The 19918-nt window shown below is 43.2% G+C and overlaps 1 non-coding gene and 3 pseudogenes across 1 annotated transcript; all 4 read left to right on the forward strand.

Moving 5' to 3' along the window:
- Nucleotides 1-1189: 1189 nt before the first annotated feature.
- LOC142253488 (U2 spliceosomal RNA) lies at nt 1190-1391 on the forward strand (annotated as a pseudogene).
- A 1567-nt stretch (nt 1392-2958) lies between these two features.
- LOC142253441 (U2 spliceosomal RNA) lies at nt 2959-3151 on the forward strand. The gene has a single exon (XR_012726725.1). It is a non-coding gene; the product is annotated as a U2 spliceosomal RNA (small nuclear RNA).
- A 6528-nt stretch (nt 3152-9679) lies between these two features.
- Nucleotides 9680-9882, forward strand: LOC142253498 (U2 spliceosomal RNA; annotated as a pseudogene).
- A 9823-nt stretch (nt 9883-19705) lies between these two features.
- LOC142253371 (U2 spliceosomal RNA) lies at nt 19706-19906 on the forward strand (annotated as a pseudogene).
- Nucleotides 19907-19918: the final 12 nt, after the last annotated feature.

The raw sequence follows: 19918 nt of genomic DNA on the forward strand, positions 1-19918 counted from the left end.
TACCTGTTTATTCCTATCATGCATTGGTTTTTGGTGTTTTCTTTGAGCAATGATGATGTCTTTAGTGATCTGTTGGCTCCCCCTCCTGGAGGAAGAGTTTGCTTGCTCTTGGACAGTCTAAAAGAGAGGTCATGATAGACATTTAGCTTCTGAACCCAATTGGGGACAGTCATGGGTGATGAATGTTTGCAACCTGCTGCGAAGCCTGATACCGCAATATAAGGAACGTCAAATACTAAGAATGGGGCGGCCTATGAAAGAATTACTACTTTCATTAAGTATACTTAAACGGCTAATTGGGAATAGACAAACTGTAAAAAGCCCTCTGAGAAAGCCCCCCTCTAACCTTTGTTAGTAAGCTTTTCTGTAGTCTGCCTGTTGATGTATTTTCCGTTTGAACTGTGCACAACATGAAGAGACGGAACACTGGCGGCTTGTCACAATGCCCCCGCTGACATCACAATAGCGCTGCTGCCTAGAAAACAAGCTGCACAGCACAACTTGTTCTTTGGGTGGGAGGGTGGGCTAGTGGCAGGAGGGGGCAAGCCGTTTTTTTTCCGGGTGGTAGGGGGATGACAGGAGAAGGGATGCGGGTGGTGAGAAGGGTACAGAGGGCAGGGTTTGGGGGCTGGGAAGGAAAGGGAAAAGATTAGGGTTTGGGGATGATGAAAGGGCTTTCTACGGGTAAGGATGGCAAAGGGTGGCAGTGACGGGAAGTCAGGCGACCTGTCCTGTCCTGTCTGTCCTTTTTGTATCATGAATTGGAAAGACTGCAAGGGGGAGGGGAGTTGCTTGTGCCCAAAAGGAGGAGTTATTCAGATTCATTGCAGTGGGCGGCGGCTGCAAAACGCATCATTCTTCTTGTTTTTGCTCTGCAAAGCAGCCTTTTCAAGGGTTGGCTTGGGTGACAAAATGTCTTCTGTAGGCGTGGGTTTGTCTCCCCTCGCTCTCTCTCCCTAAGATGTGTCCGGCATAGGCCAGGGTGCCACTCGAGGCCCAAACCAATTCTGGTTATCGCTTCTCGGCCTTTTGGCTAAGATCAAGTGTAGTTTGGGAGGGTACTACCTTGGTTGGTGCTGAAAGGTGCCAGGGTATTGCACAACTGCTGGCCTTGGGGGAGTGTGCATCGTAGGATGTCATAGCCCTCTTGTGACGGACAGTTACCTGGGCAACGATAGGCGGTCACTTTATTATTTTCAAACTCATCCTTCAAAAGAAAAAAAAAAAAAAAAAAAAAATCTGTTCTTATCAGTTTAATATCTGATACGTCCCCTATCTGGGGACCATATATTAAATGGATTTTTAGAACAGGGAGATGGAAAAAGAGCTTGCTCTGTCCACTCCACGCATTGACCTGGTATTGCAGTACCTCCAGGACCGGTGCACCCCTTCTTAACCCAGTTTCCAAAAGCAGAACTCAATTCACCTGATTCATATTAGCCCGATTAGTGAATTGAAAGAAAGCATACAACTTCATATGCACCTCAATTTGGCCCATTCACTTTTCACACTTCCTCCTTTTTTTTATCTTTCACACTTTTTACTTGCTTTATTCATCCAAATAGCAAACTCATCAGCACTCAACCTGACCAACTCGGCTATGTCCCGTGCAGTATCTTGTTCTCCGTCTTATCTAGATCATTTGCAATTGAATGGAATAGATCCCTTTTGGACAAAGTGGATTCAGCTTCTGCTGCAGTGACCACAGGTGTGAGAAGATCTAGAATTGGCATCTGGTGCGATCTCTCTGCTTCCACTCCAAATAAAGTTACCTGTTTATTCCTATCATGCATTGGTTTTTGGTGTTTTCTTTGAGCAATGATGATGTCTTTAGTGATCTGTTGGCTCCCCCTCCTGGAGGAAGAGTTTGCTTGCTCTTGGACAGTCTAAAAGAGAGGTCATGATAGACATTTAGCTTCTGAACCCAATTGGGGACAGTCATGGGTGATGAATGTTTGCAACCTGCTGCGAAGCCTGATACCGCAATATAAGGAACGTCAAATACTAAGAATGGGGCGGCCTATGAAAGAATTACTACTTTCATTAAGTATACTTAAACGGCTAATTGGGAATAGACAAACTGTAAAAAGCCCTCTGAGAAAGCCCCCCTCTAACCTTTGTTAGTAAGCTTTTCTGTAGTCTGCCTGTTGATGTATTTTCCGTTTGAACTGTGCACAACATGAAGAGACGGAACACTGGCGGCTTGTCACAATGCCCCCGCTGACATCACAATAGCGCTGCTGCCTAGAAAACAAGCTGCACAGCACAACTTGTTCTTTGGGTGGGAGGGTGGGCTAGTGGCAGGAGGGGGCAAGCCGTTTTTTTTCCGGGTGGTAGGGGGATGACAGGAGAAGGGATGCGGGTGGTGAGAAGGGTACAGAGGGCAGGGTTTGGGGGCTGGGAAGGAAAGGGAAAAGATTAGGGTTTGGGGATGATGAAAGGGCTTTCTACGGGTAAGGATGGCAAAGGGTGGCAGTGACGGGAAGTCAGGCGACCTGTCCTGTCCTGTCTGTCCTTTTTGTATCATGAATTGGAAAGACTGCAAGGGGGAGGGGAGTTGCTTGTGCCCAAAAGGAGGAGTTATTCAGATTCATTGCAGTGGGCGGCGGCTGCAAAACGCACCATTCTTCTTGTTTTTGCTCTGCAAAGCAGCCTTTTCAAGGGTTGGCTTGGGTGACAAAATGTCTTCTGTAGGCGTGGGTTTGTCTCCCCTCGCTCTCTCTCCCTAAGATGTGTCCGGCATAGGCCAGGGTGCCACTCGAGGCCCAAACCAATTCTGGTTATCGCTTCTCGGCCTTTTGGCTAAGATCAAGTGTAGTTTGGGAGGGTACTACCTTGGTTGGTGCTGAAAGGTGCCAGGGTATTGCACAACTGCTGGCCTTGGGGGAGTGTGCATCGTAGGATGTCATAGCCCTCTTGTGACGGACAGTTACCTGGGCAACGAGAGGCGGTCACTTTATTATTTTCAAACTCATCCTTCAAAAAAAAAAAAAAAAAATCTGTTCTTATCAGTTTAATATCTGATACGTCCCCTATCTGGGGACCATATATTAAATGGATTTTTAGAACAGGGAGATGGAAAAAGAGCTTGCTCTGTCCACTCCACGCATTGACCTGGTATTGCAGTACCTCCAGGACCGGTGCACCCCTTCTTAACCCAGTTTCCAAAAGCAGAACTCAATTCACCTGATTCATATTAGCCCGATTAGTGAATTAAAAGAAAGCATACAACTTCATATGCACCTCAATTTGGCCCATTCACTTTTCACACTTCCTCCTTTTTTTTATCTTTCACACTTTTTACTTGCTTTATTCATCCAAATAGCAAACTCATCACCACTCAACCTGACCAACTCGGCTATGTCCCGTGCAGTATCTTGTTCTCCGTCTTATCTAGATCATTTGCAATTGAATGGAATAGATCCCTTTTGGACAAAGTGGATTCAGCTTCTGCTGCAGTGACCACAGGTGTGAGAAGATCTAGAATTGGCATCTGGTGCGATCTCTCTGCTTCCACTCCAAATAAAGTTACCTGTTTATTCCTATCATGCATTGGTTTTTGGTGTTTTCTTTGAGCAATGATGATGTCTTTAGTGATCTGTTGGCTCACCCTCCTGGAGGAAGAGTTTGCTTGCTCTTGGACAGTCTAAAAGAGAGGTCATGATAGACATTTAGCTTCTGAACCCAATTGGGACAGTCATGGGTGATGAATGTTTGCAACCTGCTGCGAAGCCTGATACCGCAATATAAGGAACGTCAAATACTAAGAATTGGGCGGCCTATGAAAGAATTACTACTTTCATTAAGTATACTTAAACGGCTAATTGGGAATAGACAAACTGTAAAAAGCCCTCTGAGAAAGCCCCCCTCTAACCTTTGTTAGTAAGCTTTTCTGTAGTCTGCCTGTTGATGTATTTTCCGTTTGAACTGTGCACAACATGAAGAGACGGAACACTGGCGGCTTGTCACAATGCCCCCGCTGACATCACAATAGCGCTGCTGCCTAGAAAACAAGCTGCACAGCACAACTTGTTCTTTGGGTGGGAGGGTGGGCTAGTGGCAGGAGGGGGCAAGCCGTTTTTTTTCCGGGTGGTAGGGGGATGACAGGAGAAGGGATGCGGGTGGTGAGAAGGGTACAGAGGGCAGGGTTTGGGGGCTGGGAAGGAAAGGGAAAAGATTAGGGTTTGGGGATGATGAAAGGGCTTTCTACGGGTAAGGATGGCAAAGGGTGGCAGTGACGGGAAGTCAGGCGACCTGTCCTGTCCTGTCTGTCCTTTTTGTATCATGAATTGGAAAGACTGCAAGGGGGAGGGGAGTTGCTTGTGCCCAAAAGGAGAAGTTATTCAGATTCATTGCAGTGGGCGGCGGCTGCAAAACGCACCATTCTTCTTGTTTTTGCTCTGCAAAGTAGCCTTTTCAAGGGTTGGCTTGGGTGACAAAATGTCTTCTGTAGGCGTGGGTTTGTCTCCCCTCGCTCTCTCTCCCTAAGATGTGTCCGGCATAGGCCAGGGTGCCACTCGAGGCCCAAACCAATTCTGGTTATCGCTTCTCGGCCTTTTGGCTAAGATCAAGTGTCTTGCCAGAAGGTTCCCAATTGCTACCCTTGGCCTTGTAGCTTAAATGGCTACATGCTGCTATTGGGGGTAGTGAGCAGGAAACGAGAAGGCGACGCCTTTTGGCTAGGATCGTGTGTCTTAGCAGGAGGTCCTCAATTGCTACCCTTGGCCTTGTAGCTTAAATGGCTACATGCTGCTATTGGGGGTAGTGAGCGAGGCTGTTAACCCTTGGTGATCCAGGAGGTGTTTTGAAGATGGGCGCCACCGTCCGTTTTGCTGGGACCGGGGATACCCGGGTCCGTTTTGGTTTCCGTATTGATGTCGCAGAGGAAAAGTTGCAGCATTTCCATCTGGAATACTTGGTGAACAAAGTTCTATATGACATCCTGGATGTGAAGAAGAATGAGATCGTTTGTCTTCAGGAGTTCAGACGAAGTGGACGGTATGTGCTTGTCCTTTCCCATATTGGCGCTTGCCAGAATCTTTATCGGTCCTTGTTAATGAATACTACTAACTCTTTGCTGAGTGGACTTGACTTTACCCTGCTTTATTCTAAGGGCGATGTTTCTTTAGTGGTGTTTATGCACAACCCTTTTGTTAATGTGGCAGAAATCACAGACTTCCTGATGAAGCATTGCAGCTATGTTCAGTACTCACACAAAATTACCAACAAGGAGGGACTCTGGACAGGCAAGCATAAATATTTTGTGCGTTTTGGGGTGGACCCTCAGGGCCCTGGGGGTTTCCGCCACCCTCCCTCTACTTTTCATATTGGGAAAGATTCTGGTTACCTGTTCTATCCAGATGCCCCTTATTTTTGCCGGAAATGTAATGTTTTTGGTCACACTCAGGATAAGTGTCCTTATGAAGCAACCTGTAGGAAATGTAACCAGGTGGGGCACATGGCTAGGGATTGCAGCAACCCCATTGTTTGCAATGCTTGTGGAGAAGTCGGGCATGCCTATCGGGACTGCAGGAACCGCACTAAGACCAGGCTATACGCTCAGGTGGTCGCAGCGGCCCCTGTAGCTCCTGTTAAGGCTGCACCAGCTGCTAGTCACCCTGTTGCTGTGTCTGCTAATGACCCTGTTCTTCTCCCTGTTACTACTGCTCAGGATTTGGATAAAGCTCCTGCAGTCTCTCCATGTCCACCTGATCAAGGAATGGAGGTCTCCGAGTTGGAAGCTGATCTCCCTTGTCACTCTGCTGCCTGTGGCGAGGGGGAAATCGAGGAGGATTTGAGCAAGTCCCCTGCGCTGTCATGGGGTACAACAAAGTCTCTGGTGAGCAAAGATGGTAGTCCAGCTGGGCAGGGGGATTTTTCTGCTTCAGCTGCAGTCAGGTCATCGGAGGAGGGGGAGTTTATGGCTGCTAAGAAATTAAAGCTTGCAGACAAGGGGTGGAGCACTGTCAGTACTGCAAGTGCAAGCCCTTTGAGTGATCGGGTCTACCCTGACATTAGCTTTTCACCTGGAGTTGATGATTTTTTTGGGGAGGTTGCAGACACTCACTGCTTTGTGTCTCCCTGCCAGCCTCCAGAAGGAGAAAGTTGAGGCGAAGATGGCCAGCTTACGGTTACCTGGTTAAACTAGTAAGAACATGGCTCCCAAAACTACATGTAATGTCCTATCCTTGAATGTGAGACAAATTAAATCCAGAGGAAGAAGAGCTACTATCCTCAAATATGTTTCTAAAATAGGTGCAGATATCTTTTGTTTGCAGGAGTGCGGACTGTTTGATGCTCCTACGGATCAAGATTGGCCTCATGGACAACACATTTGGTCTGGTTCGTCTGTAAATAAAAATGATGGTGTGGGGATTCTGTTGGGTAACAAGGACTTTTCTTTTGATAGTTATACAGTAGTGGAGGTGGGGAGATGTATCATTGCAATTATTAACTATAGAGGGTGGCGGGTTAGGATTGTTAATGTATATTGTCCTACGAGAAAAGAAGATCGTTTAGCTCTGTTAGAGAAAGTTGGTTTATTTTTGCCAGGAAAAATGCCTACTATTTTTGTTGGGGATTTTAATTGTACGACGGAAGGTAATATGGATGTAACCGGGAAAAAGCTGTTGCATATCATTTCTGATTTTTCTTTCTCAGATGCCGCTGTTGTAAAGCTGGGCAATCCACCACCACCTACGTACAAGGCGGACAGAGGAGGTATAGAATCACGGATTGACCGTATGTTTTTTTCTAAAAATATTGAGTGTGTAAGGTTTGAACAGTGTGCGGTTCCTTTTTCGGACCACGAATGTTTGAAGGGTGTGTTCAGAGGGGATGGGGGACCTGTAAAGAGGGGTGCTGTATGGAAGTTAAATGTGAGATTGCTAGAGGATGCAAAAGTGATGAAAGAGTTTAAAGAAGAGTACCGAAGATGGGGGTACTACAAAAACAGGTTTGCAAGTGTGTTAGAGTGGTGGGATTGGGTTAAAGGGGAGATTAAAACTTTTTTCAGGAAATGGGGCTACAAAAAAGCTACCATGTATCGTAATAAATTTAAAGATGTGAATACTCGGATTGATTGGTTACAGAAGTGTAGTAGGTCTGGGATTGATGTAAGTGATTCGTTGGTGGAGGCAAAAAATGAGTTGAAATGTCTGATTGAGAAAAAGGGTAAGGAAATTATCTATAGGACGAAAGTTGAACATTTGGATAAGAATGAGAAATGTACCAGATATTTCTTTAAAAAAATGAATGGGAAGAAAGTAGATATGGATGTGATTGTGGATGAGAATGATGTTCCTGTGACTCGTGAAAGTGTGATTGACGAGGTGAAAGCCTTTTACAGCAGACTGTATGGAGAGAAGTGGATTGATTCTGGTCTAATGACTGAAGTGTTGGCTAGCATGGAGTGTAGACTAGGCAAAGATGAGTGTGAGGATTTGTGTGATGAGGTGGTTCTGGATGAAGTGAGAAAGGTTGTGTTTAGTGCACAAAAGAATAAAACTCCTGGAAAGGATGGCTTGCCAATTGAACTATATGTGAAAGCATGGGAGTGTATGGGCACGGATCTGACGGAGATATGTAAGTATATGTGGGAAACTGGTATGCTGTGTGACTCTATGAAAGAAGGGGTAGTGGTACTTATCCATAAGAAGGGGGAAAAGAGTAAATTGGGGAATTGGAGGCCTATTACGCTTCTGAATTCTGATTATAAGGTTTTCAGTAAACTATTAGCTAATCGTATGCGTGAAGTGCTTGGGAAGGTTGTAAAGGATGATCAAGTGTGTGCTGTGCCTGGAAGGAGCATCAGTGATAACTTGTTGTTGTTGAGGGATGTTATTGGTGACTGTAAGACTAGAAAGCAGAAGTGCATGTTGTTGGCTCTTGATTTTGAGAAAGCGTTTGATAGGGTGTCGCATGTTTTTATGTTTGAGGTCTTGAATAGTATGGGTTTTCCTAAGAAGTTCTTGGATGGTGTGAGATGTCTGTATGGTGGTGTGACAAGTGAATTCTTAGTGAATGGATGTTTGAGTGGGAAAGTACAGATCAAGTCAGGTGTCCGTCAGGGGTGTCCTATGTCCCCTGTTTTATTTGTCAGTGTGATTGAGCCTTTGTTATGTATGATCAGGCGTGAGAAACTGATAAGAGGGATGTTAATACCTGGTAGTGGCGGTAAGAATGTGAAGGTGCTTGGCTATATGGATGATGTAGTGATAGTGAGTGAGAGTATTGCGTCTATGACTAGAGTAAAGCTGTTGTTGGATTTCTTCTGTGGCGCGTCTGCTTTTAAAGTCAACTGGAATAAATGTTGTTTTAAGTGTTTTGGTGATAGTAGTGTTAAGATGGACGGAGTGACAAGTGTGGATGGTCCAATCAAAGTGCTGGGTGTGTTGTTTAATGATGATCTGAGAGGTACGGAGAGTTGGGAAGAATGTGGATTGCGGATTGAGAGGAAACTGAATTTCTGGAGAATGCGTGATCTGACATTGAATGGTAAAGTTTTGATTATTAAGGCCGTGGTGCTGCCGATTCTCCTTTATATCTCTGGGGTCTTCCCGTCCCCATATAAAAAGATAAAAAGAGTAGAGAAACTGATTTTTACCTTTTTTTGGGGGAGCAAAATGGAAAAATTAAAAAGAGAGCATTTATACAAGGCCTGTCATTATGGGGGTTTAAACTTTCCAAATATTGAAATCTTTCTTAGTCTTCATTATATTAAGACGGTAGTAATCCTAATGGGAAAGAACAATAAAGGGGCCTACATGGTGAGGTATATGGCAGGCTGGATGCTGTATGGCTTGTGTTGGGTAAAAAGGGATGCGCGCGTGCCTGTGTCGTTCAAGTGTCCAGTCTGGTACGACATGATTGAGAGGTTTATTAGAAAAAATGATTTGCTGGCTGTACCTATGAGTGAGTTCAGAGCAGCGAAGAGAGTGATGAAAAGGATGAGAGCGAATGAGGTAGAATGTAATATTAATGATTTGAGAGGGAATGATGTGTCAGATGCATGGAAGAAACTGAGTACACCAGGTATGTCTAATAAGCAGAGGGATGTTGTGTGGTTGGCATTGCATGATATATTACCTGTGAGAGATGTGCAGAAGAGAAGGGACCTGATTAGAACGGATGTGTGCCCACGGGAGGGATGTGGTGCCCGTGAGACCGTGAGACATGTCATGTGGGACTGTGATTACGCCTATAGTGTGTGGAAATGTGTAGGAGGCCTGTGTAAGGGGCTGGCTGGTGTGAACCATATTAATTGGAGGGTGGCTATGTTTGGCATTGGTGCGTGTGGGAGTGTTAAAGAGAGGATTTTGTGGCTTATCATGGCTTGTGTGATGGAAAGCTTATGGGATGTCAGAAATTTGGGACTTTTTAAAAGGAAGGTGGTTCCTATTAACGACTGTGTAAGATTAATTCTTTCCAGACTTTATGTTATTTACCAATGGGATAAGAGTAGAGGTGGTGGTGGATTGGACGCTGAAGGCATATGGAAGGTTTTAAAGTGGCATTATTTGGTGAAGTATCAATACGAGGTAAATTCTTTGTTTTTCAGTATTTTCTGTTTTTTTGTGATACTTTCTTTGGATATGTACTGCAATACTTTTTGGAAAATTAAAAAAAGAATATAACCATTGTGATGAGTTTGGATAAACAGCAAAGTTGTAAACTTGATATTGTTGTTTTTAACTAACCTGAATGGTTTTAAAAAAAAAAAAAAAAAAATCTGTTCTTATCAGTTTAATATCTGATACGTCCCCTATCTGGGGACCATATATTAAATGGATTTTTAGAACAGGGAGATGGAAAAAGAGCTTGCTCTGTCCACTCCACGCATTGACCTGGTATTGTAGTACCTCCAGGACCGGTGCACCCCTTCTTAACCCAGTTTCCAAAAGCAGAACTCAATTCACCTGATTCATATTAGCCCGATTAGTGAATTGAAAGAAAGCATACAACTTCATATGCACCTCAATTTGGCCCATTCACTTTTCACACTTCCTCCTTTTTTTTATCTTTCACACTTTTTACTTGCTTTATTCATCCAAATAGCAAACTCATCACCACTCAACCTGACCAACTCGGCTATGTCCCGTGCAGTATCTTGTTCTCCGTCTTATCTAGATCATTTGCAATTGAATGGAATAGATCCCTTTTGGACAAAGTGGATTCAGCTTCTGCTGCAGTGACCACAGGTGTGAGAAGATCTAGAATTGGCATCTGATACGATCTCTCTGCTTCCACTCCAAATAAAGTTACCTGTTTATTCCTATCATGCATTGGTTTTTGGTGTTTTCTTTGAGCAATGATGATGTCTTTAGTGATCTGTTGGCTCCCCCTCCTGGAGGAAGAGTTTGCTTGCTCTTGGACAGTCTAAAAGAGAGGTCATGATAGACATTTAGCTTCTGAACCCAATTGGGACAGTCATGGGTGATGAATGTTTGCAACCTGCTGCGAAGCCTGATACCGCAATATAAGGAACGTCAAATACTAAGAATGGGGCGGCCTATGAAAGAATTACTACTTTCATTAAGTATACTTAAACGGCTAATTGGGAATAGACAAACTGTAAAAAGCCCTCTGAGAAAGCCCCCCTCTAACCTTTGTTAGTAAGCTTTTCTGTAGTCTGCCTGTTGATGTATTTTCCGTTTGAACTGTGCACAACATGAAGAGACGGAACAATGGCGGCTTGTCACAATGCCCCCGCTGACATCACAATAGCGCTGCTGCCTAGAAAACAAGCTGCACAGCACAACTTGTTCTTTGGGTGGGAGGGTGGGCTAGTGGCAGGAGGGGGCAAGCCGTTTTTTTTCCGGGTGGTAGGGGGATGACAGGAGAAGGGATGCGGGTGGTGAGAAGGGTACAGAGGGCAGGGTTTGGGGGCTGGGAAGGAAAGGGAAAAGATTAGGGTTTGGGGATGATGAAAGGGCTTTCTACGGGTAAGGATGGCAAAGGGTGGCAGTGACGGGAAGTCAGGCGACCTGTCCTGTCCTGTCTGTCCTTTTTGTATCATGAATTGGAAAGACTGCAAGGGGGAGGGGAGTTGCTTGTGCCCAAAAGGAGGAGTTATTCAGATTCATTGCAGTGGGCGGCGGCTGCAAAACGCACCATTCTTCTTGTTTTTGCTCTGCAAAGCAGCCTTTTCAAGGGTTGGCTTGGGTGACAAAATGTCTTCTGTAGGCGTGGGTTTGTCTCCCCTCGCTCTCTCTCCCTAAGATGTGTCCGGCATAGGCCAGGGTGCCACTCGAGGCCCAAACCAATTCTGGTTATCGCTTCTCGGCCTTTTGGCTAAGATCAAGTGTCTTGCCAGAAGGTTCCCAATTGCTACCCTTGGCCTTGTAGCTTAAATGGCTACATGCTGCTATTGGGGGTAGTGAGCAGGAAACGAGAAGGTGACGCCTTTTGGCTAGGATCGTTTGTCTTAGCAGGAGGTCCTCAATTGCTACCCTTGGCCTTGTAGCTTAAATGGCTACATGCTGCTATTGGGGGTAGTGAGCGAGGCTGTTAACCCTTGGTGATCCAGGAGGTGTTTTGAAGATGGGCGCCACCGTCCGTTTTGCTGGGACCGGGGATACCCGGGTCCGTTTTGGTTTCCGTATTGATGTCGCAGAGGAAAAGTTGCAGCATTTCCATCTGGAATACTTGGTGAACAAAGTTCTATATGACATCCTGGATGTGAAGAAGAATGAGATTGTTTGTCTTCAGGAGTTCAGACGAAGTGGACGGTATGTGCTTGTCCTTTCCCATATTGGCGCTTGCCAGAATCTTTATCGGTCCTTGTTAATGAATACTACTAACTCTTTGCTGAGTGGACTTGACTTTACCCTGCTTTATTCTAAGGGCGATGTTCCTTTAGTGGTGTTTATGCACAACCCTTTTGTTAATGTGGCAGAAATCACAGACTTCCTGATGAAGCATTGCAGCTATGTTCATTACTCACACAAAATTACCAACAAGGAGGGACTCTGGACAGGCAAGCATAAATATTTTGTGCGTTTTGGGGTGGACCCTCAGGGCCCTGGGGGTTTCCGCCACCCTCCCTCTACTTTTCATATTGGGAAAGATTCTGGTTACCTGTTCTATCCAGATGCCCCTTATTTTTGCCGGAAATGTAATGTTTTTGGTCACACTCAGGATAAGTGTCCTTATGAAGCAACCTGTAGGAAATGTAACCAGGTGGGGCACATGGCTAGGGATTGCAGCAACCCCATTGTTTGTAATGCTTGTGGAGAAGTTGGGCATGCCTATCGGGACTGCAGGAACCGCACTAAGACCAGGCTATACGCTCAGGTGGTCGCAGCGGCCCCTGTAGCTCCTGTTAAGGCTGCACCAGCTGCTAGTCATCCTGTTGCTGTTTCTGCTAATGACCCTGTTCTTCTCCCTGTTACTACTGCTCAGGATTTGGATAAAGCTCCTGCAGTCTCTCCATGTCCACCTGATCAAGGAATGGAGGTCTCCGAGCTGGAAGCTGATCTCCCTTGTCACTCTGCTGCCTGTGGCGAGGGGGAAATCGAGGAGGATTTGAGCAAGTCCCCTGCGCTGTCATGGGGTACAACAAAGTCTCTGGTGAGCAAAGATGATAGTCCAGCTGGGCAGGGGGATTTTTCTGCTTCAGCTGCAGTCAGGTCATCGGAGGATGGGGAGTTTATGGCTGCTAAGAAATTAAAGCTTGCAGACAAGGGGTGGAGCACTGTCAGTACTGCAAGTGCAAGCCCTTTGAGTGATCGGGTCTACCCTGACATTAGCTTTTCCCCTGGAGTTGATGATTTTTTTGGGGAGGTTGCAGACACTCACTGCTTTGTGTCTCCCTGCCAGCCTCCAGAAGGAGAAGGTTGAGGCGAAGATGGCCAGCTTACGGTTACCTGGTTAAACTAGTAAGAACATGGCTCCCAAAACTACATGTAATGTCCTATCCTTGAATGTATATAAGAATAAGGCTGCACATCAAACTTAGATAATGGTATAATGCCTCAAGCATATGGAAAAATATTGGAATATACAATGAAAAATGCTACTTGCTAATTTGAACATGTGAATAATGAATTGCATACCTGCTATGAATATTAGGAAAAAGGATATATTTAGCAATCGCATTGATCAATGTAACTGAGCCCCAAAACCTCGTCAAGGTACATCTCTATATTGGGGTCCCTAGCTCTGTGACCCTAACTGTGTGTCATCTCATTGCAATTAAAAACTGCTGTGGGTGGAGAGGGGTAACTAAGGACTTTCTTATATGGGAGATGGAAAAAACATGGCCGAAAGGGGCGGAGCTGTGTTCACATTCAGAAAAAAAACTACATATAACTGAATAGGATAACTGAAGTGAGCACTAATATATATATATGAGTGCAAGCCAAAAATACATACTATATATAAGAATAAGGCTGCACATCAAACTTAGATAATGGTATAATGCCTCAAGCATATGGAAAAATATTGGAATATACAATGAAAAATGCTACTTGCTAATTTGAACATGTGAATAATGAATTGCATACCTGCTATGAATATTAGGAAAAAGGAGATATTTAGCAATCGCATTGATCAATGTAACTGAGCCCCAAAACCTCGTCAAGGTACATCTCTATATTGGGGTCCCTAGCTCTGTGACCCTAACTGTGTGTCATCTCATTGCAATTAAAAACTGCTGTGGGTGGAGAGGGGTAACTAAGGACTTTCTTATATGGGAGATGGAAAAAACATGGCCGAAAGGGGCGGAGCTGTGTTCACATTCAGAAAAAAAACTACATATAACTGAATAGGATAACTGAAGTGAGCACTAATATATATATATGAGTGCAAGCCAAAAATACATACTATATATAAGAATAAGGCTGAACATCAAACTTAGATAATGGTATAATGCCTCAAGCATATGGAAAAATATTGGAATATACAATGAAAAATGCTACTTGCTAATTTGAACATGTGAATAATGAATTGCATACCTGCTATGAATATTAGGAAAAAGGAGATATTTAGCAATCGCATTGATCAATGTAACTGAGCCCCAAAACCTCGTCAAGGTACATCTCTATATTGGGGTCCCTAGCTCTGTGACCCTAACTGTGTGTCATCTCATTGCAATTAAAAACTGCTGTGGGTGGAGAGGGGTAACTAAGGACTTTCTTATATGGGAGATGGAAAAAACATGGCCGAAAGGGGCGGAGCTGTGTTCACATTCAGAAAAAAAGCTACATATAACTGAATAGGATAACTGAAGTGAGCACTAATATATATATATGAGTGCAAGCCAAAAATACATACTATATATAAGAATAAGGCTGCACATCAAACTTAGATAATGGTATAATGCCTCAAGCATATGGAAAAATATTGGAATATACAATGAAAAATGCTACTTGCTAATTTGAACATGTGAATAATGAATTGCATACCTGCTATGAATATTAGGAAAAAGGAGATATTTAGCAATCGCATTGATCAATGTAACTGAGCCCCAAAACCTCGTCAAGGTACATCTCTATATTGGGGTCCCTAGCTCTGTGACCCTAACTGTGTGTCATCTCATTGCAATTAAAAACTGCTGTGGGTGGAGAGGGGTAACTAAGGACTTTCTTATATGGGAGATGGAAAAAACATGGCCGAAAGGGGCGGAGCTGTGTTCACATTCAGAAAAAAAACTACATATAACTGAATAGGATAACTGAAGTGAGCACTAATATATATATATGAGTGCAAGCCAAAAATACATACTATATATAAGAATAAGGCTGCACATCAAACTTAGATAATGGTATAATGCCTCAAGCATATGGAAAAATATTGGAATATACAATGAAAAATGCTACTTGCTAATTTGAACATGTGAATAATGAATTGCATACCTGCTATGAATATTAGGAAAAAGGAGATATTTAGCAATCGCATTGATCAATGTAACTGAGCCCCAAAACCTCGTCAAGGTACATCTCTATATTGGGGTCCCTAGCTCTGTGACCCTAACTGTGTGTCATCTCATTGCAATTAAAAACTGCTGTGGGTGGAGAGGGGTAACTAAGGACTTTCTTATATGGGAGATGGAAAAAACATGGCCGAAAGGGGCGGAGCTGTGTTCACATTCAGAAAAAAAACTACATATAACTGAATAGGATAACTGAAGTGAGCACTAATATATATATATGAGTGCAAGCCAAAAATACATACTATATATAAGAATAAGGCTGCACATCAAACTTAGATAATGGTATAATGCCTCAAGCATATGGAAAAATATTGGAATATACAATGAAAAATGCTACTTGCTAATTTGAACATGTGAATAATGAATTGCATACCTGCCATGAATATTAGGAAAAAGGAGATATTTAGCAATCGCATTGATCAATGTAACTGAGCCCCAAAACCTCGTCAAGGTACATCTCTATATTGGGGTCCCTAGCTCTGTGACCCTAACTGTGTGTCATCTCATTGCAATTAAAAACTGCTGTGGGTGGAGAGGGGTAACTAAGGACTTTCTTATATGGGAGATGGAAAAAACATGGCCGAAAGGGGCGGAGCTGTGTTCACATTCAGAAAAAAAACTACATATAACTGAATAGGATAACTGAAGTGAGCACTAATATATATATATGAGTGCAAGCCAAAAATACATACTATATATAAGAATAAGGCTGCACATCAAACTTAGATAATGGTATAATGCCTCAAGCATATGGAAAAATATTGGAATATACAATGAAAAATGCTACTTGCTAATTTGAACATGTGAATAATGAATTGCATACCTGCTATGAATATTAGGAAAAAGGAGATATTTAGCAATCGCATTGATCAATGTAACTGAGCCCCAAAACCTCGTCAAGGTACATCTCTATATTGGGGTCCCTAGCTCTGTGACCCTAACTGTGTGTCATCTCATTGCAATTAAAAACTGCTGTGGGTGGAGAGGGGTAACTAAGGACTTTCTTATATGGGAGATGGAAAAAACATGGCCGAAAGGGGCAGACAAGGGGTGGAGCACTGTCAGTACTGCAAGTGCAAGCCCTTTGAGTGATCGGGTCTACCCTGACATTAGCTTTTCCCCTGGAGTTGATGATTTTTTTGGGGAGGTTGCAGACACTCACTGCTTTGTGTCTCCCTGCCAGCCTCCAGAAGGAGAAAGTTGAGGCGAAGATGGCCAGCTTACGGTTACCTGGTTAAACTAGTAAGAACATGGCTCCCAAAACTACATGTAATGTCCTATCCTTGAATGTGAGACAAATTAAATCCAGAGGAAGAAGAGCTACTATCCTCAAATATGTTTCTAAAATAGGTGCAGATATCTTTTGTTTGCAGGAGTGCGGACTGTTTGATGCTCCTACGGATCAAGATTGGCCTCATGGACAACACATTTGGTCTGGTTCGTCTGTAAATAAAAATGATGGTGTGGGGATTCTGTTGGGTAACAAGGACTTTTCTTTTGATAGTTATACAGTAGTGGAGGTGGGGAGATGTATCATTGCAATTATTAACTATAGAGGGTGGCGGGTTAGGATTGTTAATGTATATTGTCCTACGAGAAAAGAAGATCGTTTAGCTCTGTTAGAGAAAGTTGGTTTATTTTTGCCAGGAAAAATGCCTACTATTTTTGTTGGGGATTTTAATTGTACGACGGAAGGTAATATGGATGTAACCGGGAAAAAGCTGTTACATATCATTTCTGATTTTTCTTTCTCAGATGCCGCTGTTGTAAAGCTGGGCAATCCACCACCACCTACGTACAAGGCGGACAGAGGAGGTATAGAATCACGGATTGACCGTATGTTTTTTTCTAAAAATATTGAGTGTGTAAGGTTTGAACAGTGTGCGGTTCCTTTTTCGGACCACGAATGTTTGAAGGGTGTGTTCAGAGGGGATGGTGGACTTGTACAGAGGGGTGCTGTATGGAAGTTAAATGTGAGATTGCTAGAGGATGCAAAAGTGATGAAAGAGTTTAAAGAAGAGTACCGAAGATGGGGGTACTACAAAAACAGGTTTGCAAGTGTGTTAGAGTGGTGGGATTGGGTTAAAGGGGAGATTAAAACTTTTTTCAGGAAATGGGGCTACAAAAAAGCTACCATGTATCGTAATAAATTTAAAGATGTGAATACTCGGATTGATTGGTTACAAAAGTGTAGTAGGTCTGGGATTGATGTAAGTGATTCGTTGGTGGAGGCAAAAAATGAGTTGAAATGTCTGATTGAGAAAAAGGGTAAGGAAATTATCTATAGGACGAAAGTTGAACATTTGGATAAGAATGAGAAATGTACCAGATATTTCTTTAAAAAAATGAATGGGAAGAAAGTAGATATGGATGTGATTGTGGATGAGAATGATGTTCCTGTGACTGGTGAAAGTGTGATTGACGAGGTGAAAGCCTTTTACAGCAGACTGTATGGAGAGAAGTGGATTGATTCTGGTCTAATGACTGAAGTGTTGGCTAGCATGGAGTGTAGACTAGGCAAAGATGAGTGTGAGGATTTGTGTGATGAGGTGGTTCTGGATGAAGTGAGAAAGGTTGTGTTTAGTGCACAAAAGAATAAAACTCCTGGAAAGGATGGCTTGCCAATTGAACTATATGTGAAAGCATGGGAGTGTATGGGCACGGATCTGACGGAGATATGTCAGTATATGTGGGAAACTGGTATGCTGTGTGACTCTATGAAAGAAGGGGTAGTGGTACTTATCCATAAGAAGGGGGAAAAGAGTAACTTGGAGAATTGGAGGCCTATTACGCTTCTGAATTCTGATTATAAGGTTTTCAGTAAACTATTAGCTAATCGTATGCGTGAAGTGCTTGGGAAGGTTGTAAAGGATGATCAAGTGTGTGCTGTGCCTGGAAGGAGCATCAGTGATAACTTGTTGTTGTTGAGGGATGTTATTGGTGACTGTAAGACTAGAAAGCAGAAGTGCATGTTGTTGGCTCTTGATTTTGAGAAAGCGTTTGATAGGGTGTCGCATGTTTTTATGTTTGAGGTCTTGAATAGTATGGGTTTTCCTAAGAAGTTCTTGGATGGTGTGAGATGTCTGTATGGTGGTGTGACAAGTGAATTCTTAGTGAATGGATGTTTGAGTGGGAAAGTACAGATCAAGTCAGGTGTCCGTCAGGGGTGTCCTATGTCCCCTGTTTTATTTGTCAGTGTGATTGAGCCTTTGTTATGTATGATCAGGCGTGAGAAACTGATAAGAGGGATGTTAATACTTGGTAGTGGCGGTAAGAATGTGAAGGTGCTTGGCTATATGGATGATGTAGTGATAGTGAGTGAGAGTATTGCGTCTATGACTAGAGTAAAGCTGTTGTTGGATTTCTTCTGTGGCGCGTCTGCTTTTAAAGTCAACTGGAATAAATGTTGTTTTAAGTGTTTTGGTGATAGTAGTGTTAAGATGGACGGAGTGACAAGTGTGGATGGTCCAATCAAAGTGCTGGGTGTGTTGTTTAATGATGATCTGAGAGGTACGGAGAGTTGGGAAGAATGTGGATTGCGGATTGAGAGGAAACTGAATTTCTGGAGAATGCGTGATCTGACATTGAATGGTAAAGTTTTGATTATTAAGGCCGTGGTGCTGCCGATTCTCCTTTATATCTCTGGGGTCTTCCCGTCCCCATATAAAAAGATAAAAAGAGTAGAGAAACTGATTTTTACCTTTTTTTGGGGGAGCAAAATGGAAAAATTAAAAAGAGAGCATTTATACAAGGCCTGTCATTATGGGGGTTTAAACTTTCCAAATATTGAAATCTTTCTTAGTCTTCATTATATTAAGACGGTAGTAATCCTAATGGGAAAGAACAATAAAGGGGCCTACATGGTGAGGTATATGGCGGGCTGGATGCTGTATGGCTTGTGTTGGGTAAAAAGGGATGCGCGTGTGCCTCTGTCGTTCAAGTGTCCAGTCTGGTACGACATAATTGAGAGGTTTATTAGAAAAAATGATTTGCTGGCTGTACCTATGAGTGAGTTCAGAGCAGCGAAGAGAGTGATGAAAAGGATGAGAGCGAATGAGGTAGAATGTAATATTAATGATTTGAGAGGGAATGATGTGTCAGATGCATGGAAGAAACTGAGTACACCGGGTATGTCTAATAAGCAGAGGGATGTTGTGTGGTTGGCATTGCATGATATATTACCTGTGAGAGATGTGCAGAAGAGAAGGGACCTGATTAGAACGGATGTGTGCCCACGGAAGGGATGTGGTGCCCGTGAGACCGTGAGACATGTCATGTGGGACTGTGATTACGCCTATAGTGTGTGGAAATGTGTAGGAGGCCTGTGTAAGGGGCTGGCTGGTGTGAACCATATTAATTGGAGGGTGGTATGTTTGGCATTGGTGCATGTGGGAGTGTTAAAGAGAGGATTTTGTGGCTTATCATGGCTTGTGTGATGGAAAGCTTATGGGATGTCAGAAATTTGGGACTTTTTAAAAGGAAGGTGGTTCCTATTAACGACTGTGTAAGATTAATTCTTTCCAGACTTTATGTTATTTACCAATGGGATAAGAGTAGAGGTGGTGGTGGATTGGACGCTGAAGGCATATGGAAGGTTTTAAAGTGGCATTATTTGGTGAAGTATCAATAAGAGGTAAATTCTCTGTTTTTCAGTATTTTCTGTTTTTTGTGATACTTTCTTTGGATATGTACTGCAATACTTTTTGGAAAATTAAAAAAAAGAATATAACCATTGTGATGAGTTTGGATAAACAGCAAAGTTGTAAACTTGATATTGTTGTTTTTAACTAACCTGAATGGTTTTAAAAAAAAAAAAAAAAATCTGTTCTTATCAGTTTAATATCTGATACGTCCCCTATCTGGGGACCATATATTAAATGGATTTTTAGAACAGGGAGATGGAAAAAGAGCTTGCTCTGTCCACTCCACGCATTGACCTGGTATTGCAGTACCTCCAGGACCGGTGCACCCCTTCTTAACCCAGTT

Source organism: Anomaloglossus baeobatrachus, chromosome 9 (genome assembly GCF_048569485.1).
Source record: "Anomaloglossus baeobatrachus isolate aAnoBae1 chromosome 9, aAnoBae1.hap1, whole genome shotgun sequence".
Lineage (NCBI taxonomy): Eukaryota > Metazoa > Chordata > Amphibia > Anura > Aromobatidae > Anomaloglossus > Anomaloglossus baeobatrachus.